Source organism: Pseudophryne corroboree, unplaced genomic scaffold, assembly GCF_028390025.1.
Source record: "Pseudophryne corroboree isolate aPseCor3 unplaced genomic scaffold, aPseCor3.hap2 scaffold_471, whole genome shotgun sequence".
Classification (NCBI taxonomy): domain Eukaryota; kingdom Metazoa; phylum Chordata; class Amphibia; order Anura; family Myobatrachidae; genus Pseudophryne; species Pseudophryne corroboree.
This window is the reverse complement of record NW_026970083.1, coordinates 144,178-167,988: the sequence shown is the minus strand read 5'-3', so window position 1 is coordinate 167,988 and position 23,811 is coordinate 144,178. Positions and strand designations below refer to the sequence as shown.

Genomic DNA, 23,811 nt, shown 5'->3' with positions numbered 1-23,811 from the left:
GGAAACTTGACTGCATAATTTGTGTTTCCCCTGGTCGGCTCTCGTATAATTCAGATCTCTTTGTCTCAGGTCTCTCTCCAGCCTAGTTTGCTGTCTGTTTCCACTTCTCTTTTCTTGAGCCGCTGCCTTCTATGCCCTTGTGCACTCTCCAGACTTCTCCTGTCTGCTTACTTTGTGCCTTCCAACGCACAATGCAAACTACAGGTAGTGCTGCAGGGCCCACACCCTTTTACTTGCCTTACAGAGCAGCTCTGGAGCTGTTACAGTGCCCAGCTGCAGCAAGAAATCAGCTTGAATGCTTCAGGGGCTGGGGCATAGCCAACATGAGCCCCACACCGACGGAGGGTGGAGGTGTTTAATGCAAACTAGGGGTCAGCCAAGCGCCGCAAAAGGCCGCCATGCCCTGCATGCCCCTTTTCTCTTTTCATATGCAGACGAGGGTTGAAGCCAACTTTGACCCACTGCTTGGATGACAGCACCATATGCAAATCCATCTGCGGCAGGCCTTCCCCCAGGAATGCTTGCACTAGTTGTTGCATTTGGTTTGTTGTTTGGGGGTGCTTCAGTATTAGGCAGCCTTCTGCCCTCCCATGTTCATCTGAAAATATGTGTTCTCCCTGCAGTTGTTGTCCCCAGATGAGAGTTCCCTTGTGCTGCCTCAGTTGAATCTCCTTTACTTGACAGAGATGTGCCTGAGCAGCGGCCCTCCCCAGCCCTATCCCAAATCATACTTATTTTGCATAGGAGATACCATGGTCATGAAGATTGTTCTCCCAGGGTTAGGTTCATTCATTGCGTTCTGGGTATGCTGACCTCTGTGATTTCCCCAAATGTGGGAAACTCAACTGCATTATTTGTGGTAGTGGGGGACTGTGTTTGTGCTTTACTCTGGTCAGCTCTGGTAAAAGTCAGATTTCTTTGTCTCAGATCTTCCTCTAGCCTTGTTCTTCTTTCAAGAGTTCCCTTGTGCTGCCTCAGTTGGATCTCCTTCACTTGACAGGGGGGTGCCCGAGCAGCGACCCTCCCCAGCTCTAGCCCAACTCCTACTTACCTGCCAGGTGAGATACTATGATCATGAAGTTGCTTCTCCCAGGGCAAGGCTCACCCATTGCACTCTGGGTGTGCTGCCCCTGCGATTTCCCCAAATATGGGAAACTTGATTGCATAATTTGTGTTTCCCCTAGTCGGCTCTCATATAATTCAGATCTCTTTGTCTCAGGTCTCTCTCCAGCCTAGTTTGCTGTCTGTTTCCACTTCTTTTTTCTTGAGCCCCTCCCTTCTATACCCTTGTGCACTATCCTGACTTCTCCTCCTGTCTGCTTACTTTGTGCCTTCCGATGCACAATGCAAACTACAGGTAGTGCTGCAGGGCCCACACCCTTTTACTTGCCTTACAGAGCAGCTCTGGAGCTGTTACAGTGCCAAGCTGCTGCAAGAAATCAGCTTGAATGCTTCAGGGGCTGGGGCATGGCCAACATGAGCCCCACACCGAAGTAGGGTGGGGGTGTTTAATGCGAACTAAGGGTCATCCAAGCGCCGCAAAAGGCCGCCATGCCCTGCATACCCCTTTTCTCTTTTCATATGCAGATGAGGGTTCCAGCCAACTTTGGCCCACTGCTTGGATGACATCACTGTATGCAAATCCGTCTTCTGCAGACCTTCCCCCAGGAATGCTTGTACTAGTTGTTGCATTTGGTTTGTTGTTTGGGGGTGCTTCAGTATTAGGCAGCCTTCTGCCCTCCCATGTTCATCTGAAAATATGTGTTCTCCCGGCAGTTGTTGTCCCCAGATGAGAGTTCCCTTGTGCTGCCTCAGTTGAATCTCCTTTACTTGACAGAGATGTGCCTGAGCAGCGGCCCTCCCCAGCCCTATCCCAAATCATACTTATTTTGCATAGGAGATACCATGGTCATAAAGATTGTTCTCCCAGGGTGAGGTTCATTCATTGCATTCTGGGTATGCTGACCCCTGTGATTTCCCCAAATGTGGGAAACTCAACTGCATTATTTGTGGTAGTGGGGGACTGTGTTTGTGTTTTCCTCTGGTCAGCTCTGGTAAAAGTCAGATTTCTTTGTCTCAGATCTTCCTCTAGCCTTGTTCTTCTTTCGAGAGTTCCATTGTGCTGCCTCAGTTTGATCTCCTTCACTTGACAGGGGGGTACCCGAGCAGCGACCCTCCCCAGCTCTAGCCCAACTCCTACATAACTGCCAGGTGAGATACTATGATCATGAAGGTGCTTCTCCCAGGGCAAGGCTCACCCATTGCACTCTGGGTGTGCTGCTCCTGCGATTTCCCCAAATGTGGGAAACTTGACTGCATAATTTGCGTTTCCCCTGGTCGGCTCTCGTATAATTCAGATCTCTTTGTCTCAGGTCTCTCTCCAGCCTAGTTTGCTGTCTGTTTCCACTTCTCTTTTCTTGAGCCGCTGCCTTCTATGCCCTTGTGCACTCTCCTGACTTCTCCTGTCTGCTTACTTTGTGCCTTCCAACGCACAATGCAAACTACAGGTAGTGCTGCAGGGCCCACACCCTTTTACTTGCCTTTCAGAGCAGCTCTGGAGCTGTTACAGTGCCCAGCTGCTGCAAGAAATCAGCTTGAATGCTTCAGGGGCTGGGGCATAGCCAACATGAGCCCCACACCGACGGAGGGTGGAGGTGTTTAATGCGAACTAAGGGTCATCCAAGCGCCGCAAAAGGCCGCCATGCCCTGCATACCCCTTTTCTCTTTTCATATGCAGATGAGGGTTCCAGCCAACTTTGGCCCACTGCTTGGATGACATCACCGTATGCAAATACGTCTTCTGCAGACCTTCCCCCAGGAATGCTTGTACTAGTTGTTGCATTTGGTTTGTTGTTTGGGGTGCTTCAGTATTAGGCAGCCTTCTGCTCTCCCATGTTCATCTGAAAATATGTGTTCTCCCTGCAGTTGTTGTCCCCAGATGAGAGTTCTCTTGTGCTGCCTCAGTTGAATCTCCTTTACTTGACAGAGATGTGCCTGAGCAGCGGCCATCCCCAGCCCTATCCCAAATCATACTTATTTTGCATAGGAGATACCATGGTCATGAAGATTGTTCTTCCAGGGTGAGGTTCATTCATTGCATTCTGGGTATGCTGACCCCTGTGATTTCCCCAAATGTGGGAAACTCGACTGCATTATTTGTGGTAGTGGGGGACTGTGTTTGTGCTTTCCTCTGGTCAGCTCTGGTAAAAGTCAGATTTCTTTGTCTCAGATCTTCCTCTAGCCTTGTTCTTTTTTTGAGAGTTTCCTTGTGCTGCCTCAGTTGGATTTCCTTCACTTGACAGGGGGGTGCCCGAGCAGCGACCCTCCCCAGCTCTAGCCCAACTCCTACTTACCTGCCAGGTGAGATACTATGATCAGGAAGGTGCTTCTCCCAGGGCAAGGCTCACCCATTGCACTCTGGGTGTGCTGCTCCTACGATTTCCCCAAATGTGGGACACTTGACTACATAATTTGTGTTTCCTCTGGTCGGCTACTCGTATAATTCAGATCTCTTTGTCTCAGGTCTCTCTCCAGCCTAGTTTGCTGTCTGTTTCCACTTCTCTTTTCTTGAGCCCCTGCCCTTGCCCTTGTGCACTCTCCTGACTTCTCCTGTCTGCTTACTTTGTGCCTTCCAACGCACAATGCAAACTACAGGTAGTGCTGCAGGGCCAACACCCTTTTACTTGCCTTACAGAGCAGCTCTGGAGCTGTTACAGTGCCCAGCTGCTGCAAGAAATCAGCTTGAATGCTTCAGGGGCTGGGGCATAGCCAACATGAGCCCCACACCGACGGAGGGTGGAGGTGTTTAATGCGAACTAAGGGTCATCCAAGCGCCGCAAAAGGCCGCCATGCCCTGCATACCCCTTTTCTCTTTTCATATGCAGATGAGGGTTCCAGCCAACTTTGGCCCACTGCTTGGATGACATCACCGTATGCAAATCCGTCTTCTGCAGACCTTTTCCCAGGAATGCTTGTACTAGTTGTTGCATTTGGTTTGTTGTTTGGGGGTGCTTCAGTATTAGGCAGCCTTCTGCTCTCCCATGTTCATCTGAAAATATGTGTTCTCCCTGCAGTTGTAGTCCCCAGATGAGAGTTCCCTTGTGCTGCCTCAGTTGAATCTCCTTTACTTGACAGGGATGTGCCTGAGCAGCGGCCCTCCCCAGCCCTATCCCAAATCATACTTATTTTGCATAGGAGATACCATTGTCATGAAGATTGTTCTCCCAGGGTGAGGTTCATTCATTGCATTCTGGGTATGCTGACCCCTGTGATTTCCCCAAATGTGGGAAACTCGACTGCATTATTTGTGGTAGTGGGGGACTGTGTTTGTGCTTTCCTCTGGTCAGCTCTGGTAAAAGTCAGATTTCTTTGTCTCAGATCTTCCTCTAGCCTTGTTCTTTTTTCGAGAGTTTCCTTGTGCTGCCTCAGTTGGATCTCCTTCACTTGACAGGGGGGTGCCCGAACAGCGACCCTCCCCAGCTCTAGCCCAACTCCTACTTACCTGCCAGGTGAGATACTATGATCAGGAAGGTGCTTCTCCCAGGGCAAGGCTCACCCAATGCACTCTGGGTGTGCTGCTCCTACGATTTCCCCAAATGTGGGACACTTGATTACATAATTTGTGTTTCCTCTGGTCGGCTCTCGTATAATTCAGATCTCTTTGTCTCAGGTCTCTCTCCAGCCTAGTTTGCTGTCTGTTTCCACTTCTCTTTTCTTGAGCCGCTCCCTTCTATGCCCTTGTGCACTATCCTGACTTCTCCCGTCTGCTTACTTTGTGCCTTCCAACGCACAATGCAAACTACAGGTAGTGCTGCAGGGCCCACACCCTTTTACTTGCTTTACAGAGCAGCTCTGGAGCTGTTACAGTGCCCAGCTGCTGCAAGAAATCAGCTTGAATGCTTCAGGGGCTGGGGCATAGCCAACATGAGCCCCACACCGAAGGAAGGTGGAGGTGTTTAATGCAAACTAGGGGTCATCCAAGCGCCGCAAAAGGCCGCCATGCCCTGCACACCCCTTTTTTATTTTCATATGCAGACGAGGGTTGAAGCCAACTTTGACCCACTGCTTGGATGACATCACCATATGCAAATCCATCTGCTGCAGGCCTTCCCCCAGGAATGCTTGCACTAGTAGTTGCATTTGGTTTGTTGTTTGGGGGTGCTTCAGTGTTAGGCAGCCTTCTGCCCTCCCATGTTCATCTGAAAATATGTGTTCTCCCTGCAGTTGTTGTCCCCAGATGAGAGTTCCCTTGTGTTGCCTCAGTTGAATCTCCTTTACTTGACAGAGATGTGCCTGAGCAGCGGCCCTCCCCAGCCCTATCCCAAATCATACTTATTTTGCATAGGAGATACCATGGTCATGAAGATTGTTCTCCCAGGGTGAGGTTCATTCATTGCACTCTGGGTATGCTGACCCCTGTGATTTCCCCAAATGTGGGAAACTCGACTGCATTATTTGTGGTAGTGGGGGACTGCGTTTGTGCTTTCCTCTGGTCAGCTCTGGTAAAAGTCAGATTTCTTTGTCTCAGATCTTCCTCTAGCCTTGTTCTTCTTTCGAGAGTTCCCTTGTGCTGCCTCAGTTGGATCTCCTTCACTTGACAGGGGGTGCCCGAGCAGCAATCCTCCACAGCTCTAGCCCAACTCCTACTTACCTGCCAGGTGAGATACTATGATGTTCACTGTTAGGGCAATCAGGATGTGGAATTCCCTGCCAGGGAAGGTGGTAATGGCGGACTCTGTAATTGGATTTAAAAAAGGAATGGATACATTTCTGAATGAAAAAGCTATCCAAGGTTATAATACTTAAAATATCAACATGGTTAATCCGGGGGTAACATGAGTTATAGTAGCTAACTAGTCATAAAACATTATTCAGCAAGTATGTAGAATCATCACAACTTAAAACAGGTTGAACACGATGGGCAATTTGCCTCTATTCAACCTCAAAAACTATGTTACTATATGTTACTATATTACTATGTTACTGTAGTATACAGAACACCACAATGTAATGAGCAGTGATAGTGAGCACTGATGAGGATACTAGAACTGACACTGAGCAGCAAGATGCAGCACTGGACTATTAGTAATGTACTGTAGTATGCTGAGCACCACAATGCAGCACAAGACAATGAGCAGTGATACTGAGCACTGATGAGGATACTACTGAGAACTGACACTGAGCAGGAGAGACACACTACTAGTATTACTGAGCAGCAATAAGTAACCACTGATACTGAGCACTGATATTGAGATTTCCACTGAGAGAACATAGCCACGTCCTCTCCGCTCTCTCTTCAATGCACGAGTAAAAATGGCGGCAACGCGCAGCTCTTTATATGGAATCCGAATCTCGAGAGAATCCGACAGCGGGATGATGACATTTTCCCTTGTTCAGGTTTTCCGAGTCAGGCGGGAACAACCGAGCCTGCCTCGGACCAGTGTAAACCACATGGAGTTCGTCGGGAATTCGGTTCTCGGAGAACCGAACCCGCTCCTCTCTACCTTATACCCATCAATTTTTTTATTTTCAATCTAAGCCCCTGCAGTTTTCTGTAAGCATCTGCTTCGCTATGATGATCAACAAGTCACAAGGGCAAACACTCAGGGCTTGAGGCGTAGATCTTAGGACCAGCTGCTACAAGCATGGCAGAGGTGTCACTATCACTGGTGACACCCAGAGAGGTGGCGAAGGAGATTGTAATGCAGTGCGCGCAGATAAGCAGTGCAATGGTAAAAAGGAGGCATGGTTTCATAGGTAGGGGCGTGGCCTGGTGGCCTGAATCTACATTTTGTTGCTCCGGGTGTCCCGGGGGTTGGGGGCTGCACCCGGGGACTAGTGTGTGTGCGGTGCTGGCTCCTGCACAGTGACAGGGCATGGCCACCCAGCATGACGCCTCCATTCTTGACCATGCTGTAATTGCAGTCGCACTGCAGTTCAGCGTGATCATAAAAAATGGTGTAGCCTCCTGCTGGTGCAAACTGTATGTGCGCGCAGGAAGCCGCCACCATTTTTGTGATCACAGCGGCTGAATGTGATGTCATACAGCCGCTGTGACCACGCCCCCTGTGTCTCCTCCGTTGCAGACCCCATTTTGAAGCCTTGCCCCCGCACCGCTCCATCCCTGACTTGGAAATGGAGTGTTGCTGACCCCCCTCTCCCCCCCCCGCCCCGATTGACAGGCAGAGGCGATCGCATTCTCTGCAGGGTGCCGCAGAAAATGCAGGCACATGCGTATGCTGTTAGCAATTTTTGCAGTTGGATCGCTTATTGTGATTGCATTCCAACCTGAATCAGGCCCTATTACCTATCACAATGCGCTGCGGGCAGTACAAAATTGGGTTAATATAGGAGTAAAACTCCCAGACCTGTGCTCCTTAACTGTACCTGGTGGCTAGTGGAGCGGCTGCCCAGTAATCAGTGTCCACGCCAGTGCGCACACGGTCCACCCCCTACGGCCACGCTCCCCTTCATCAGCGGCCTCGTGATCCGGAAGGGCGGTGTGTGTGTGACTGACCTTAGGAAGAAACTGGAGCCTCCGCTGCAGTGACCCAGCAACCAGGGCACGGGAGTATACAGCGCCGCTGGGAGTGATGAAGCTGCAGTAAAGATGTCTATTAGACCTAGCCTGCTGCAGCCCTTGTAGATTCTCATAAAACAAGTTCTTCTTTTCTTGTCAAAATTAATAGCTAAGAATAGGCTGCCTGAGGCAGGCCCCTGTTAAGTGGCCTGCTACTGAAGGCACCAACTACAAACTGAGCTCCCTGTTCATGGAAGCGGGGTTATAGAGGAGGATGCGCTGAGCATCTTGGGAACAGTCAAAAGCTTTGAGCCGGTTGGTGCCTCAGATCAAGATCCTACTCTACACCCCAATGTGAATCCTTGTGGAGTCCAGTGTACCCAACAGAAGAAATTAATGTGTCACACCCATTGGCAGCAACCTTAGAATAGCTGCTGACGGGCACAATTGAGAAAGGAAGGGGGGGGGGGGACATTTGAATCCAGCACATAGATGCAATTCAAATATGTAATTTGTACCTTCCTATTTTAAAATATAATGGATGAACCTCACCCTGTGAGAACAATCTTCATGATCAAGAGATCTCATATGCAAAATAAGTATGAGTTGGGATAGGGCTGGGGAGGGTGGCTGCTCGGGCAGCCCCTCCCCCGTCAAGTTAAGGAGATTCAACTGAGGACGCACAAGGGAACTCTCGTCTGGGGACAACAACTGCAGGGAGACCACATCTGTTCAGATGAACATGGGAGGGTGGAAGGCTGCCTAATATTGAAGCACCATCAAATATCAAACCATATGCAACAACTAGTACAAGCATTCCTGGGGGAAGGTCTGCAGAAGACGGATTTGCATACGGTGATGTCATCCAAGATGTGGGCCAAAGTTGGCTGGAACCCTCATCTGCATATGAAAAGAGAAAAGGGGCATGCAGGGCATGGCGGCCTTTTGCGGTGCTTGGATGACCCCTAGTTCGCATTAAACACCCCCACCCTACTTTGGTGTGGGGCTCATGTTGGCCATGCCCCATCCCCTGAAGCATTCAAGCTGATTTCTTGCAGCAGCTGGGCACTGTAACAGCTCCAGAGCTGTTCTGTAAGGCAAGTAAAAGGGTGTGGGCCCTGCAGCACCACCTGTAGTTCGCATTGTGCGTTGGAAGGCACAAAGTAAGCAGACGGGAGGAGAAGTCAGGATAGTGCGCAAGGGCATCCTTTTCTCTTAGTCCGTAGAGGATGCTGGGGTCACATTAAGAACCATGGGGTATAGACGGGATCCGCAAGAGACATGGGCACTTTAAGACTTTCAAAGGGTGTGAACTGGCTCCTCCCTCTATGCCCCTCCTCCAGACTCCAGTTATAGGAACTGTGCCCAGGGAGACGGACATTTCGAGGAAAGGATTTATTGTTAAACTAAGGTGAGCATCTTACCAGCTCACACCTTAAGCATGCCGCAGAACGTGGCATTCAACAGAACACAAGCCAACGGCATGAACAATTGCAGCAAAAAGCTGACCAGAACCATAACATAACATGTGTATAACCACAAGTAATAACTGCAGACACAGTATGGACTGGGACGGGTGCCCAGCATCCTGTACAGACTAAGAGAAAAGGATTTACCGGTAGGTATTAAAATCCTATTTTCTCATACGACCTAGAGGATGCTGGGGTCACATTAAGAACCATGGGGTTATACCAAAGCTCTTGAACGGGTGGGAGAGTGCGTACGACTCTGCAGCACCGAATGACCCAACTTGAGGTTATCATCAGCCAAGGTATCAAACTTGTAAAACTTAGCAAAAGTGTTTACTAAATAGCTGCTCGGCAAAGTTGCAATGCCGAGACTCCCCGACCAGCTGCCCAGGATGAACCCACCTTTCTAGTAGAATGGGTCTTCACCTAATTCAGTAACGGCAATCCTGCCATGGAATGAGCATGCTGAATCTTACCACAGATCCAGCGCATAATGGTCTACATGGAAGCAGGACACCCAATCCTGTTGGGAGCATACAGGACAAACAGAGCCTCTGTTTTCCTAATCTGAACCGTTCTGGTGACATAAATTTTCAAAGTTCTGACCACAGCCAGAGACTTTGACTCAACGAAGGTGTCAGTGGCCAAAGGCACCATGTGGAAAGATGAACCACCTTCGGCTGAAATTGTTGACGTGTCCTCAATTCTGCTCTATCTTCATGAAAGATCAAATAAAGGCTCTTGTGATACTGCATGGTTTGTACTGTTTTCCATGTGCTCCCAGATCTTTCAAGCAAGTAGCATGGTCAAGAAAGTTCTGTTTGAAAAGAAACAACATTTACTGTCATTGTTATAGAATTTGGGAGAAAAAACAAGAAGAAATCTGCACTGTTGACGCACTGGACAGAATGAATGAATCATAAAATATAACCTTTATTAAGTATGTATTAAAATTGGATAAATATTAATATTATTATCCCAAACTGCAGTGAAACATAAAGGTTAAAATCACAGAACTAACATACATGTGCATAAGAAGAATAAAGAGATGTGAAAAAAAGGTTTAAAAAGCGTGTCCGTGTGTGATTATTTTTGAAGGCACAACCCTGGCGGGGTTGTTTATATAGATATATATGTTGCTAATAATCACTTTCTAGCGTAATGTTATTAAATAGCGCTTAGTATCTATGTCGTCAGGTACCACTGGGTCGTATCCTATATACTCCCTTCACTCAATAGGGGTTACCTCCCGGGAAGCCATCCCCATTGGCGAATTTGTGGGGGTGATTGAGTATAACCGGTAAGCTAACCTCCAATTTGTGGGGTGCTTAGGTAGATGGGGATCACTTATTTCTCTGTGTCCCCTAAGACTATATTCCTAAATTCAATACCACAGGGGGATAGCTTTCTATATCGGATAAGGAATCACTTGATAGGGAAATCTCTATGCATCATGGAAAGATCATATTTATTAATATCCAAACTAAAAAAATGATGAATAGCTTTAATTTAGCTGTTTAGATATAGTTAATTGGCGAGATATACCAACAGGTGCGGTTGCCTTAAGGAATATGGCAATTCCAATATAAATAGCAGCCCTCCTTCATATAATCAGCCAGATCTTATTAAATCTGGTCCAGATATAGCCGTTCAGATATACTTAATTGACAACATATATCAATCGGTGGGGTTGCCTTAAGGAATATAGCAATTCCAATTCTCATATAAATAGCAACCTTCCTTCATATATTCAGCCAGATCTTATTTAATCTGATCTAGGCGTAGGCAATAATGCTTTCCTTAGAGGTATAGCCACCTCAATTCTTATTAGGAAGCAAAGTGTCTGTCATAATGGTTTATCCAATTCATCTAAGAAATAATATATTCCATGTGTCAGAGATTCATTACTCTCTATTTACACTGTTAAAGAGTTAATTCTTATTATGTTACAGTGTAATGAAATTATCATATAGGGAGATGTGGCAATTCCATGTGCTATATATATAATAACCCTTAGTGGTCCAGATTCCACAATGAGGAATTTTCTTATAAACCGCTGAAACACACAGCTGTTTGACTGACTTCCAAATATATCTATCTCACTTTGTAACAGTCTTATGATAGAGAAACTGTTACATATTCGGTCACTTAGTTATCTAAAGGTAAACAGACTCAGTGTGAGGGTAATATAATATATCAAATGCGCTGTCAATAATCGTGGTAACTGGTGTAATAATGTGGTATATTGAGTATGCTAGTAAGGCATATAACTGCTCTCCAGCCTTTAAGTGTTACCAATCAATTTGTTACACTGTAAAGGATTTATGGTGTCCTGTTAGGACATGCAGCTGCTAGGCTGACTCAAAGATTTATCCATTTGTAACAATTATGTAACAGTTATATACATGTTACTGGTATTACATAGAAATAGTATGACACAGGCCAGCAGTCCCATGTGTCTAGATTCCACAATAGGAGATTTTCTTTGTCTTATAAACTGCTGGAACACACAGCTGCTAGACTGACTTCAAATATATATATTACTTTGTAACAGTCTTATAGTAAAGAGACTGTTACACACTGTCATTTAGTTATCTCAAGGTTAGCAGATTCTGTGTGAGGATAGTGTTCTGTTAGAACATGCAGCTGCTAGGCTGACTCATAGAAAATGTATCCATTTGTAACAAATGACACATACAGCATTAAATTAATATCTATAGCAGCCCATGTGACATCTCTACTCTTATCATAATTGTCTGGTTATTGCCAATCTGGACAGCAGGAGTGATATATATTCACTAGTCCCAATATCCCATCATATAAATATACCCACACTGATATACTTTCTTATCAAGAGTTATTAGTAGCTATCTGTATGCACTTTAGACATTGTATCTGCTAAGTGACATCATATCTAGTGTATTCCTTTCTTATAGCTCAGCTTCTATTCCCTATTAGTGGAGACTAACAGCTAACATCATAATCATATATTTTTGTTTTATAACATTTCACATGAGTCAAATACACGCGGACACGCCGTGCCCTACACGTGTGTTTCACTGCATCTATGGCAACTTACATTAAAGCTAACAAGAAAGCACACTCGTTCTGTCTTTAAACTGATAAAAGAAACCCCAAAAATATGGGGCATGCAAAAATTGAGATAAAACTCAGTTTTGCTCCTCTCCACGGAAATCTTTAATAAAAGGCGAAATATTTGTTAGTTCTGAAGAGAAACCAGAGCATGACCAAGATTCCACCTGTCGCCTGAGTGCCATGCCAGCAGTTCTCATTGAGCTCAAAGTGAGCACCCAATTTGAAAGAAAGATAGCAGATTTCTCACCAGGCTTCCCCTAGCTATAAACATGGTTTGTACTCTTTTCCATGTGTTCCCAGATCTTTCAAGCAATTAGTATAGTCAAGAAAGTTCTGTTTGAAAAGAAACAAACATTTACTGTCATTTCTATGCAAATGAGCTTACATTAAAGCACACTCGTTCTATCTTTAAACAGATAAAATAAAACCCCAATAAGATGGGGAATGCAAAATTTGAGATAAAACTCAGTTTTGCTCCTCTCCACGGAAATCTTTAGTAAAAGGCGAAAGATTTGTTCGTTCTGAAGAGAAACCAGAGCATGACCAAGATTCCACCTGTCGCCTGAGTGCCATGCCAGCAGTCCTCATTCAGCTCAAAGTGAGCACCCAATTTGAAAGAAAGAAAGCAGATTTCTCACCAGGCTTCCCCTTGCTATAAGCATGGTTTGTACTCTTTTCCATGTGCTCCCAGATCTTTCAAGCAAGTAGCATGGTCAAGAAAGTTCTGTTTGAAAAGAAACAGACATTTACTGTCATTGTTATACAAATAAACTTACATTAAAGCCAACAAGAAAGCACACTCATTCTGTCCTTAAACTGATAAAAGAAACCCCAATAATATGGGGCATGCAAAAATTGAGATAAAACTCAGTTTTGCTCCTCTCCACGGAAATCTTTAATAAATGGCGAAAGATTTGTTCATTCTGAAGAGAAACCAGAGCATGACCAAGATTCCACCTGTCGCCTGAGTGCCATGCCAGCAGTCCTCATTCAGATCAAAGTGAGCGCCCAATTTGAAAGAAAGCAGATTTCTCACCTGGCTTCTCCTTGCTATAAGCATGGTTTGTACTGTATTCCATGTGCTCCCAGATCTTTCAAGCAAGTAGCATGGTCAAGAAAGTTCTGTTTGAAAAGAAACAAACATTTACTGTAATTTCTATGCAAATGAGCTTTCATTAAAGCACACTCATTCTATCTTTAAACCGATAAAAGAAAATCCAAAAAGATGGGGCATGCAAAAATTGAGGTAAAACTCAGTTTTGCTCCTCTCCACGGAAATCTTTAGTAAAAGGCGAAAGATTTGTTCGTTCTGAAGAGAAACCAGAGCATGACCAAGATTTTCATCTGAAAATATGTGTTCTCCCTGCAGTTGTTGTCCCCAGATGAGAGTTCCCTTGTGCTGCCTCAGTTGAATCTCCTTTACTTGACAGAGATGTGCCTGAGCAGCGGCCCTCCCCAGCCCTATCCCAAATCATACTTATTTTGCATAGGAGATACCATGGTCATGAAGATTGTTCTCCCAGGGTGAGGTTCATTCATTGCATTCTGGGTATGCTGACCCCTGTGATTTCCCCAACGTGGGAAACTCGACTGCATTATTTGTGGTAGTGGGGGACTGTGTTTGTGCTTTCCTCTGGTCAGCTCTGGTAAAAGTCAGATTTCTTTGTCTCAGATCTTCCTCTAGCCTTGTTCTTCTTTCGAGAGTTCCCTTGTGCTGCCTCAGTTGGATCTCCTTCACTTGACAGGGGGTGCCCGAGCAGCAATCCTCCACAGCTCTAGCCCAACTCCTACTTACCTGCCAGGTGAGATACTATGATCTTCACTGTTAGGGCAATCAGGATGTGGAATTCCCTGCCAGGGAAGGTGGTAATGGCGGACTCTGTAATTGGATTTAAAAAAGGAATGGATACATTTCTGAATGAAAAAGCTATCTAAGGTTATAATACTTAAAATATCAACATGGTTAATCCGGGGGTAACATGAGTTATAGTAGCTAACTAGTCATAAAACATTATTCAGCAAGTATGTAGAATCATCACAACTTAAAACAGGTTGAACACGATGGGCAATTTGCCTCTATTCAACCTCAAAAACTATGTTACTATATGTTACTATATTACTATGTTACTGTAGTATACAGAAAACCAAAATGCAATGAACAGTGATAGTGAGCACTGATGAGGATACTAGAACTGACACTGAGCAGCAAGATGCAGCACTGGACTATTAGTAATGTACTGTAGTATGCTGAGCACCACAATGCAGCACAAGACAATGAGCAGTGATACTGAGCACTGATGAGGATACTACTGAGAACTGACACTGAGCAGGAGAGACACACTACTAGTATTACTGAGCAGCAATAAGTAACCACTGATACTGAGCACTGATATTGAGATTTCCACTGAGAGAACATAGCCACGTCCATTCCGCTCTCTCTTCAATGCACGAGTAAAAATGGCGGCAACGCGCAGCTCTTTATATGGAATCCGAATCTCGCGAGAATCCGACAGCGGGATGATGACATTTTCCCTTGTTCAGGTTTTGCGAGTCAGGCGGGAACAACCGAGCCTGCCTCGGACCAGTGTAAACAACGTGGAGTTCGTGGGGAATTCGGTTCTCGGAGAACCGAACCCGCTCCTCTCTACCTTATACCAATCAATTTTTTTATTTTCAATCTAAGCCCCTGCAGTTTTCTGTAAGCATCTGCTTCGCTATGATGATCAACAAGTCACAAGGGCAAACACTCAGGGCTTGAGGCGTAGATCTTAGGACCAGCTGCTACAAGCATGGCAGAGGTGTCACTATCACTGGTGACACCCAGAGAGGTTACGAGGGAGATTGTAATGCAGTGCGCGCAGATAAGCAGCGCAATGGTAAAAAGGAGGCATGGTTTCATAGGTAGGGGCGTGGCCTGGTGGCCTGAATCTACATTTTGTTGCTCCGGGTGTCCCGGGGGTTGGGGGCTGCACCCGGGGACTAGTGTGTGAGCGGTGCTGGCTCCTGCACAGTGAAAGGGCATGGCCACCCAGCATGACGCCTCCCTTCTTGACCATGCTGTAATTGCAGTCGCACTGCAGTTCAGCGTGATCATAAAAAATGGTGTAGCCTCCTGCTGGTGCAGACTGTATGTGCGCGCAGGAAGCCGCCACCATTTTTGTGATCACAGCGGCTGAATGTGATGTCATACAGCCGCTGTGACCACGCCCCCTGTGTCTACTCCGTTGCAGACCCCATTTTGAAGCCTTGCCCCCGCACCGCTCCATCCCTGACTTGGAAATGGAGTGTTGCTGACCCACCTATCCCCCCCCGCCCCGATTGACAGGCAGAGGCGATCGCATTCTCTGCGCGGTGCCGCAGAAAATGCAGGCACATGCGTATGCTCTTAGCAATTTTTGCAGTTGGATCGCTTATTGTGATTGCAATCCAACCTGAATCAGGCCCTATTACCTATCACAATGCGCTGCGGGCAGTACAAAATTGGGTTAATATAGGAGAAAAACCCCCAGACCTGTGCTCCTTAACTGTACCTGGTGGCTAGTGGAGCGGCTGCCCAGTAATCAGTGTCCACGCCAGTGCGCACACGGTCCACCCCCTACGGCCACGCTCCCCTTCATCAGCGGCCTCGTGATCCGGAAGGGTGGTGTGTGTGTGACTGACCTTAGGATGAAACCGGACCCTCCGCTGCAGTGACCCAGCAACCAGGGCACGGGAGTATACAGCGCCGCTGGGAGTGATGAAGCTGCAGTAAAGATGTCTATTAGACCTAGCCTGCTGCAGCCCTTGTAGATTCTCATAAAACAAGTTCTTCTTTTCTTGTCAAAATTTATAGCTAAGAATAGGCTGCCTGAGGCAGGCCCCTGTTAAGTGGCCTGCTACTGAAGGCACCAACTACAAACTGAGCTCCCTGTTCATGGAAGCGGGGTTATAGAGGAGAATGCACTGAGCATCTTGGGAACAGTCAAAAGCTTTGAGCCGGTTGGTGCCTCAGATCAAGATCCTACTCTACACCCCAATGTGAATCCTTGTGGAGTCCAGTGTACCCCACAGAAGAAATTAATGTGTCACACCCATTGGCAGCAACCTTAGAATAGCTGCTGACGGGCACAATTGAGAAAGGAAGGGGGGGGGGACATTTGAATCCAGCACATAAATGCAATTCAAATATGTAATTTGTACCTTCCTATTTTAAAATATAATGGATGAACCTCACCCTGTGAGAACAATCTTCATGATCAAGAGATCACATATGCAAAATAAGTATGAGTTGGGATAGGGCTGGGGAGGGTGGCTGCTCGGGCAGCCCCTCCCCCGTCAAGTTAAGGAGATTCAACTGAGGAAGCACAAGGGAACTCTCGTCTGGGGACAACAACTGCAGGGAGACCACATCTTTTCAGATGAACATGGGAGGGCGGAAGGCTGCCTAATACTGAAGCACCATCAAATATCAAACCATATGCAACATCTAGTACAAGCCTTCCTGGGGGAAGGTCTGCAGCAGACGGATTTGCATACAGTGATGTTATTCAAGCAGTGGGCCAAAGTTGGCTGGAACCCTCATCTGCATATGAAAAGAGAAAAGGGGCGTGCAGGGCATGGCGGCCTTTTGCAGTGCTTGGATGACCCCTAGTTCTCATTAAACACCCCCACCCTCCTTTGGTGTGGGGCTCATGTTGGCCATGCCCCATCCCCTGAAGCATTCAAGCTGATTTCTTGCAGCAGCTGGGCACTGTAACAGCTCCAGAGCTGTTCTGTAAGGCAAGTAAAAGGGTGTGGGCCCTGCAGCACCACCTGTAGTTTGCATTGTGCGTTGGAAGGCACAAAGTAAGCAGACGGGAGGAGAAGTCAGGATAGTGCGCAAGGGCATCCTTTTCTCTTAGTCCGTAGAGGATGCTGGGGTCACATTAGGAACCATGGGGTATAGACGGGATCCGCAAGAGACATGGGCACTTTAAGACTATCAAAGGGTGTGAACTGGCTCCTCCCTCTATGCCCCTCCTCCAGACTCCAGTTATAGGAACTGTGCCCATGGAGACGGACATTTCGAGGAAAGGATTTATTGTTAAACTAAGGTGAGCATCTTACCAGCTCACACCTTAAGCATGCCGCAGAACGTGGCATTCAACAGAACACAAGCCAACGGCATGAATAATTGCAGCAAAAAGCTGACCAGAACCATAACACAACATGTGTATAACCACAAGTAATAACTGCAGACACAGTATGGACTGGGACGGGTGCCCAGCATCCTCTACAGACTAAGAGAAAAGGATTTACCGGTAGGTATTAAAATCCTATTTTCTCATACGACCTAGAGGATGCTGGGGTCACATTAAGAACCATGGGGTTATACCAAAGCTCTTGAACGGGTGGAAGAGTGCGTACGACTCTGCAGCACCGAATTACCCAACTTGAAGTTATCATCGGCCAAGGTATCAAACTTGTAAAACTTAGCAAAAGTGTTTACTAAATAGCTGCTCGGCAAAGTTGCAATGCCGAGACTCCCCGACCAGCTGCCCAGGATGAACCCACCTTTCTAGTAGAATGGGTCTTCACCTAATTCAGTAACGGCAATCCTGCCATGGAATGAGCATGCTGAATCTTACCACAGATCCAGCGCATAATGGTCTACATGGAAGCAGGACACCCAATCCTGTTGGGAGCATACAGGACAAACAGAGCCTCTGTTTTCCTAATCTGAACCGTTCTGGTGACATAAATTTTCAAAGTTCTGACCACAGCCAGAGACTTTGACTCAACGAAGGTGTCAGTGGCCAAAGGCACCATGTGGAAAGATGAACCACCTTCGGCAGAAATTGTTGACGTGTCCCCAATTCTGCTCTATCTTCATGAAAGATCAAATAAAGGCTCTTGTGATACTGCATGGTTTGTACTGTTTTCCATGTGCTCCCAGATCTTTCAAGCAAGTAGCATGGTCAAGAAAGTTCTGTTTGAAAAGAAACAAACATTTACTGTCATTGTTATGCAAATAAACTTACATTAAAGCTTACCAGAAAGCACACTCGTTCTGTCTTTAAACTGATAAAAGAAACCCCAATAATATGGGCATACCTCCCAACTTTGTCGGCTCGCAAAGAGGGACACACGCGCGGCGAAGTCGCACGCGCTCCCAAAAAGGGCGTGGCCTAAGTAAAAAGGGGCATGGCTTCGCGGGAGGACCCGCGATCGCGAGTCACGCCCCCGTTTTCGGCACTGAGGGGGCATGCCCAGCGCTCTGTGAGCCGCTGGCATGCCACCTCTCCCTCTGACTTCAGTGAATAGACGCTGTGCGCACAGCGACTATTCACCGCTGCTCTGCTAAGCAGGGCAGCGACAGACAGAGCCTACCAACTGTCCTCCCCACCGCGGGACACTGCGGCCCGCAGGTGGGACAGCGGGACAGTCCCCAAAAAACGGGACTGTCCCGCGAAAATCGGGACAGTTGGGAGGTATGATATGGGGCATGCAAAAATTGAGATAAAACTCAGTTTTGCTCCTCTCCACGGAAATCTTTAGTAAAAGGCGAAAGATTTGTTCGTTCTGAAGAGAAACCAGAGCATGACCAAGATTCCACCTGTCGCCTGAGTGCCATGCCAGCAGTCCTCATTCAGCTCAAAGTGAGCACCCAATTTGAAAGAAAGAAAGCAGATTTCTCACCAGGCTTCCCCTTGCTATAAACATGGTTTGTACTCTTTTCCATGTGCTCCCAGATCTTTCAAGCAATTAGTATGGTCAAGAAAGTTCTGCTTGAAAAGAAACAGACATTTATTGTCATTGTTATGCAAATAAACTTACATTAAAGCTAACAAGAAAGCACACTTGTTCTGTCTTTAAACTGATAAAAGAAACCCCAATAATATGGGGCATGCAAAAATTGAGATAAAACTCAGTTTTGCTCCTCTCCACGGATAATCTTTAATAAAAGGCGAAAGATTTGTTCATTCTGAAGAGAAACCAGAGCATGACCAAGATTCCACCTGTCGCCTGAGTGCTGTGCCAGCAGTCCTCATTCAGATCAAAGTGAGCGCCCAATTTGAAAGAAAGCAGATTTCTCACCTGGCTTCTCCTTGCTATAAGCATGGTTTGTACTGTATTCCATGTGCTCCCAGATCTTTAAAGCAAGTAGCATGGTCAAGAAAGTTCTGTTTGAACATAAATAAACATTTACTGTCATTTCTATGCAAATGAGCTTACATTAAAGCACACTCATTCTATCTTTAAACCGGTAAAAGAAACCCCAAAAAGATGGGGCATGCAAAAATTGAGATAAAACTCGGTTTTGCTCCTCTCCACGGAAATCTTTAGTAAGAGGCGAAAGATTTGTTCGTTCTGAAGAGAAACCAGAGCATGACCAAGATTTTTATCTGAAAATATGTGTTCTCCCTGCAGTTGTTGTCCCCAGATGAGAGTTCCCTTGTGCTGCCTCAGCTGAATCTCCTTTACTTGACAGAGATGTGCCTGAGCAGCGGCCCTCCCCAGCCCTATCCCAAATCATACTTATTTTGCATAGGCGATACCATGGTCATGAAGATTGTTCTCCCAGGGTGAGGTTCATTCATTGCATTCTGGGTATGCTGACCCCTGTGATTTCCCCAAATGTGGGAAACTCGACTGCATTATTTGTGGTAGTGGGGGACTGTGTTTGTGCTTTCCTCTAGTCAGCTCTGGTAAAAGTCAGATTTATTTGTCTCAGATCTTCCTCTAGCCTTGTTCTTCTTTCGAGAGTTCCCTTGTGCTGCCTCAGTTGGATCTCTTTCACTTGACAGGGGGGTGCCCGAGTAGCGACCCTCCCCAGCTCTAGCCTAACTCCTACTTACCTGCCAGGTGAGATACTATGATCATGAAGGTGCTTCTCCCAGGGCAAGGCTCACCCATTGCACTCTGGGTGTGGTGCCCCTGCGATTTCCCCAAATGTGGGAAGCTTGACTGCATAATTTGTGTTTCCCCTGGTCGGCTCTCGTATAATTCAGATCTCTTTGTCTCAGGTCTCTCTCCAGCCTAGTTTGCTGTCTGTTTCCACTTCTTTTTTCATGAGCCCCTCCCTTTTATACCCTTGTGCACTATCCTGACTTCTCCTCTTGTCTGCTTATTTTGTGCCTTCCAATGCACAATGCAAACTACAGGTAGTGCTGCAGGGCCCACACCCTTTTACTTGCCGTACAGAGCAGCTCTGGAGCTGTTACAGTGCCCAGCTGCTGCAAGAAATCAGCTTGAATGCTTCAGGGGCTGGGGCATAGCCAACATGAGCCCCACACCGAAGGAGGGTGGAGGTGTTTAATGCGAACTAGGGGTCATCCAAGCGCCGCAAAAGGCCGCCATGCCCTGCACGCCCCTTTTCTCTTTTCATATGCAGACGAGGGTTGAAGCCAACTTTGACCCACTGCTTGGATGACATCACCGTATGCAAATCCATCTGCTGCAGGCCTTCCCCCAGGAATGCTTGCACTAGTTGATGCATTTGGTTTGTTGTTTGGGGGTGCTTAAGTATTAGGCAGCCTTCTGCCCTCCCATGTTCATCTGAAAATATGTGTTCTCCCTGCAGTTGTTGTACCCAGATGAGAGTTCCCTTGTGCTGCCTCAGTTGAATCTCCTTTACTTGACAGAGATGTGCCTGAGCAGCGGCCCTCCCCAGCCCTATCCCAAATCATACTTATTTTGCATAGGAGATACCATGGTCATGAAGATTGTTCTCCCAGGGTGAGGTTCATTCATTGCATTCTGGGTATGCTGACCCCTGTGATTTCCCCAAATGTGGGAAACTCGACTGCATTATTTGTGGTAGTGGGGGACTGTGTTTGTGCTTTCCTCTGGTCAGCTCTGGTAAAAGTCAGATTTATTTGTCTCAGATCTTCCTCTAGCCTTGTTCTTCTTTCGAGAGTTCCCTTGTGCTGCCTCAGTTGAATCTCCTTCACTTGACAGGGGGGTACCCGAGCAGCGACCCTCCCCAGCTCTAGCCCAACTTCTACTTACCTGGCAGGTGAGATACTATGATCATGTAGGTGCTTCTCCCAGGGCAAGGCTCACCCATTGCACTCTGGGTGTGCTGCTCCTGCGATTTCCCCAAATGTGGGAAACTTGACTGCATAATTTGTGTTTCCCCTGGTCGGCTCTCGTATAATTCAGATCTCTTTGTCTCAGGTCTCTCTCCAGCCTAGTTTGCTGTCTGTTTCAACTTCTCTTTTCTTGAGCCGCTCCCTTCTATGCCCTTGCGCACTATCCTGACTTCTCCCGTCTGCTTACTTTGTGCCTTCCAATGCACAATGCAAACTACAGGTAGTGCTGCAGGGCCCACACCCTTTTACTTGCCGTTCAGAGCAGCTCTGGAGCTGTTACAGTGCCCAGCTGCTGCAAGAAATCAGCTTGAATGCTTCAGGGGCTGGGGCATAGCCAACATGAGCCCCACACCGAAGGAGGGTGGAGGTGTTTAATGCGAACTAGGGGTCATCCAAGCGCCGCAAAAGGCCGCCATGCCCTGCACGCCCCTTTTCTCTTTTCATATGCAGACGAGGGTTGAAGCCAACTTTGACCCACTGCTTGGATGACATCACTATATGCAAATCCATCTGCTGCAGGCCTTCCCCCAGGAATGCTTGTACTAGTTGTTGCATTTGGTTTGTTGTTTGGGGGTGCTTCAGTATTAGGCAGCCTTCTGCCCTCCCATGTTTATCTGAAAATATGTGTTCTCCCTGCAGTTGTTGTCCCCAGATGAGAGTTCCCTTGTGCTGCCTTAGTTGAATCTCCTTTACTTGACAGAGATGTGCCTGAGCAGCGGCCCTTCCCAACCCTATCCCAAATCATACTTATTTTGCATAGGCGATACCATGGTCATGAAGATTGTTCTCCCAGGGTGAGGTTCATTCATTGCATTCTGGGTATGCTGACCCCTGTGATTTCCCCAAATGTGGGAAACTCGACTGCATTATTTGTGGTAGTGGGGGACTGTGTTTGTGCTTTCCTCTGGACAGCTCTGGTAAAAGTCAGATTTCTTTGTCTCAGATCTTCCTCTAGCCTTGTTCTTCTTTCGAGAGTTCCCTTGTGCTGCCTCAGTTGGATCTCTTTAACTTGACAGGGGGGTGCCCGAGCAGCGACCCTCCCCAGCTCTAGCCCAACTCCTACTTACTTGCCAGGTGAGATACTATGATCATGAAGGATCTTCTCCCAGGGCAAGGCTCACCCATTGCACTCTGGGTGTGGTGCCCCTGCGATTTCCCCAAATGTGGGAAGCTTGACTGCATAATTTGTGTTTCCCCTGGTCGGCTCTCGTATAATTCAGATCTATTTGTCTCAGGTCTCTCTCCAGCCTAGTTTGCTGTCTGTTTCCACTTCTTTTTTCATGAGCCCCTCCCTTTTATACCCTTGTGCACTATCCTGACTTCTCCTCCTGTCTGCTTACTTTGTGCCTTCCAATGCACAATGCAAACTACAGGTAGTGCTGTAGGGCCCACACCCTTTTACTTGCCGTACAGAGCAGCTCTGGAGCTGTTACAGTGCCCAGCTACTGCAAGAAATCAGCTTGAATGCTTCAGGGGCTGGGGCACAGCCAACATGAGCCCCACACCGAAGGAGGGTGGAGGTGTTTAATGTGAACTAGGGGTCATCCAAGCACCGCAAAAGGCCGCCATGCCTTGCACGCCCCTTTTCTCTTTTCATATGCAGACGAGGGTTGAAGCCAACTTTGACCCACTGCTTGGATGACATCACCGTATGCAAATCCATCTGCTGCAGGCCTTCCCCCAGGAATGCTTGCACTAGTTGTTGCATTTGGTTTGTTGTTTGGGGGTGCTTCAGTATTAGGCAGCCTTCTGCCCTCCCATGTTCATCTGAAAATATGTGTTCTCCCTGCAGTTGTTGTCCCCAGATGAGAGTTCCCTTGTGCTGCCTCAGTTGAATCTCCTTTACTTGACAGAGATGTGCCTGAGCAGCGGCCCTCCCCAGCCCTATCCCAAATCATACTTATTTTGCATAGGAGATACCATGGTCATGAAGATTGTTCTCCCAGGGTGAGGTTCATTCATTGCATTCTGGGTATGCTGACCCCTGTGATTTCCCCAAATGTGGGAAACTCGACTGCATTATTTGTGGTAGTGGGGGACTGTGTTTGTGCTTTCCTCTGGTCAGCTCTGGTAAAAGTCAGATTTATTTGTCTCAGATCTTCCTCTAGCCTTGTTCTTCTTTCGAGAGTTTCCTTGTGCTGCCTCAGTTGGATCTCTTTCACTTGACAGGGGGGTGCCCGAGCAGCGACCCTCCCCAGCTCTAGCCCAACTCCTACTTACCTGCCAGGTGAGATACTATGATCATGAAGGTGCTTCTCCCAGGGCAAGGCTCACCCATTGCACTCTGATTTCCCCAAATGTGGGAAGCTTGACTGCATAATTTGTGTTTCCCCTGGTCGGCTCTCGTATAATTCAGATCTCTTTGTCTCAGGTCTCTCTCCAGCCTAGTTTGCTGTCTGTTTCCACTTCTTTTTTCATGAGCCCCTCCCTTTTATACCCTTGTGCACTATCCTGACTTCTCCTCCTGTCTGCTTACTTTGTGCCTTCCAATGCACAATGCAAACTACAGGTAGTGCGGCAGGGCCCACACCCTTTTACTTGCCGTACAGAGCAGCTCTGGAGCTGTTACAGTGCCCAGCTGCTGCAAGAAATCAGCTTGAATGCTTCAGGGGCTGGGGCATAGCCAACATGAGCCCCACACCGAAGGAGGGTGGAGGTGTTTAATGCGAACTAG

At 47.2% G+C, this 23,811-nt stretch overlaps 23 non-coding genes and 1 pseudogene across 23 annotated transcripts; 17 read left to right on the top strand and 7 right to left on the bottom strand.

The window, feature by feature from the left end:
• The first annotated feature begins 727 nt into the window (after positions 1-727).
• LOC135027730 (U1 spliceosomal RNA) lies at positions 728-891 on the top strand. The gene has a single exon (XR_010224134.1). It is a non-coding gene; the product is annotated as a U1 spliceosomal RNA (small nuclear RNA).
• A 152-nt stretch (positions 892-1,043) lies between these two features.
• Positions 1,044-1,178, top strand: LOC135027854 (U1 spliceosomal RNA; annotated as a pseudogene).
• A 702-nt stretch (positions 1,179-1,880) lies between these two features.
• LOC135027932 (U1 spliceosomal RNA) lies at positions 1,881-2,044 on the top strand. Its single transcript, XR_010224312.1, has one exon. It is a non-coding gene; the product is annotated as a U1 spliceosomal RNA (small nuclear RNA).
• A 152-nt stretch (positions 2,045-2,196) lies between these two features.
• Positions 2,197-2,359, top strand: LOC135027860 (U1 spliceosomal RNA). Its single transcript, XR_010224248.1, has one exon. It is a non-coding gene; the product is annotated as a U1 spliceosomal RNA (small nuclear RNA).
• A 670-nt stretch (positions 2,360-3,029) lies between these two features.
• LOC135027933 (U1 spliceosomal RNA) lies at positions 3,030-3,193 on the top strand. The gene has a single exon (XR_010224313.1). It is a non-coding gene; the product is annotated as a U1 spliceosomal RNA (small nuclear RNA).
• Positions 3,194-3,345: 152 nt separating this feature from the next.
• LOC135027831 (U1 spliceosomal RNA) lies at positions 3,346-3,509 on the top strand. Its single transcript, XR_010224226.1, has one exon. It is a non-coding gene; the product is annotated as a U1 spliceosomal RNA (small nuclear RNA).
• Positions 3,510-4,177: 668 nt separating this feature from the next.
• LOC135027942 (U1 spliceosomal RNA) lies at positions 4,178-4,341 on the top strand. The gene has a single exon (XR_010224321.1). It is a non-coding gene; the product is annotated as a U1 spliceosomal RNA (small nuclear RNA).
• Positions 4,342-4,493: 152 nt separating this feature from the next.
• Positions 4,494-4,656, top strand: LOC135027866 (U1 spliceosomal RNA). The gene has a single exon (XR_010224250.1). It is a non-coding gene; the product is annotated as a U1 spliceosomal RNA (small nuclear RNA).
• Positions 4,657-5,327: 671 nt separating this feature from the next.
• On the top strand, positions 5,328-5,491 carry LOC135027679 (U1 spliceosomal RNA). Its single transcript, XR_010224082.1, has one exon. It is a non-coding gene; the product is annotated as a U1 spliceosomal RNA (small nuclear RNA).
• A 6,627-nt stretch (positions 5,492-12,118) lies between these two features.
• LOC135027910 (U5 spliceosomal RNA) lies at positions 12,119-12,234 on the bottom strand. Its single transcript, XR_010224291.1, has one exon. It is a non-coding gene; the product is annotated as a U5 spliceosomal RNA (small nuclear RNA).
• Positions 12,235-12,509: 275 nt separating this feature from the next.
• On the bottom strand, positions 12,510-12,625 carry LOC135027885 (U5 spliceosomal RNA). Its single transcript, XR_010224266.1, has one exon. It is a non-coding gene; the product is annotated as a U5 spliceosomal RNA (small nuclear RNA).
• A 286-nt stretch (positions 12,626-12,911) lies between these two features.
• Positions 12,912-13,027, bottom strand: LOC135027907 (U5 spliceosomal RNA). The gene has a single exon (XR_010224287.1). It is a non-coding gene; the product is annotated as a U5 spliceosomal RNA (small nuclear RNA).
• Positions 13,028-13,297: 270 nt separating this feature from the next.
• On the bottom strand, positions 13,298-13,413 carry LOC135027898 (U5 spliceosomal RNA). Its single transcript, XR_010224278.1, has one exon. It is a non-coding gene; the product is annotated as a U5 spliceosomal RNA (small nuclear RNA).
• Positions 13,414-13,557: 144 nt separating this feature from the next.
• LOC135027925 (U1 spliceosomal RNA) lies at positions 13,558-13,720 on the top strand. The gene has a single exon (XR_010224305.1). It is a non-coding gene; the product is annotated as a U1 spliceosomal RNA (small nuclear RNA).
• A 4,811-nt stretch (positions 13,721-18,531) lies between these two features.
• On the bottom strand, positions 18,532-18,644 carry LOC135027918 (U5 spliceosomal RNA). Its single transcript, XR_010224299.1, has one exon. It is a non-coding gene; the product is annotated as a U5 spliceosomal RNA (small nuclear RNA).
• A 286-nt stretch (positions 18,645-18,930) lies between these two features.
• LOC135027920 (U5 spliceosomal RNA) lies at positions 18,931-19,047 on the bottom strand. The gene has a single exon (XR_010224301.1). It is a non-coding gene; the product is annotated as a U5 spliceosomal RNA (small nuclear RNA).
• A 270-nt stretch (positions 19,048-19,317) lies between these two features.
• LOC135027890 (U5 spliceosomal RNA) lies at positions 19,318-19,433 on the bottom strand. The gene has a single exon (XR_010224271.1). It is a non-coding gene; the product is annotated as a U5 spliceosomal RNA (small nuclear RNA).
• A 144-nt stretch (positions 19,434-19,577) lies between these two features.
• On the top strand, positions 19,578-19,741 carry LOC135027948 (U1 spliceosomal RNA). The gene has a single exon (XR_010224329.1). It is a non-coding gene; the product is annotated as a U1 spliceosomal RNA (small nuclear RNA).
• A 152-nt stretch (positions 19,742-19,893) lies between these two features.
• Positions 19,894-20,056, top strand: LOC135027843 (U1 spliceosomal RNA). The gene has a single exon (XR_010224235.1). It is a non-coding gene; the product is annotated as a U1 spliceosomal RNA (small nuclear RNA).
• Positions 20,057-20,730: 674 nt separating this feature from the next.
• LOC135027767 (U1 spliceosomal RNA) lies at positions 20,731-20,894 on the top strand. The gene has a single exon (XR_010224167.1). It is a non-coding gene; the product is annotated as a U1 spliceosomal RNA (small nuclear RNA).
• Positions 20,895-21,046: 152 nt separating this feature from the next.
• On the top strand, positions 21,047-21,209 carry LOC135027751 (U1 spliceosomal RNA). Its single transcript, XR_010224153.1, has one exon. It is a non-coding gene; the product is annotated as a U1 spliceosomal RNA (small nuclear RNA).
• Positions 21,210-21,880: 671 nt separating this feature from the next.
• On the top strand, positions 21,881-22,044 carry LOC135027949 (U1 spliceosomal RNA). Its single transcript, XR_010224330.1, has one exon. It is a non-coding gene; the product is annotated as a U1 spliceosomal RNA (small nuclear RNA).
• Positions 22,045-22,196: 152 nt separating this feature from the next.
• On the top strand, positions 22,197-22,359 carry LOC135027872 (U1 spliceosomal RNA). The gene has a single exon (XR_010224255.1). It is a non-coding gene; the product is annotated as a U1 spliceosomal RNA (small nuclear RNA).
• A 674-nt stretch (positions 22,360-23,033) lies between these two features.
• LOC135027755 (U1 spliceosomal RNA) lies at positions 23,034-23,197 on the top strand. The gene has a single exon (XR_010224157.1). It is a non-coding gene; the product is annotated as a U1 spliceosomal RNA (small nuclear RNA).
• Positions 23,198-23,811: the final 614 nt, after the last annotated feature.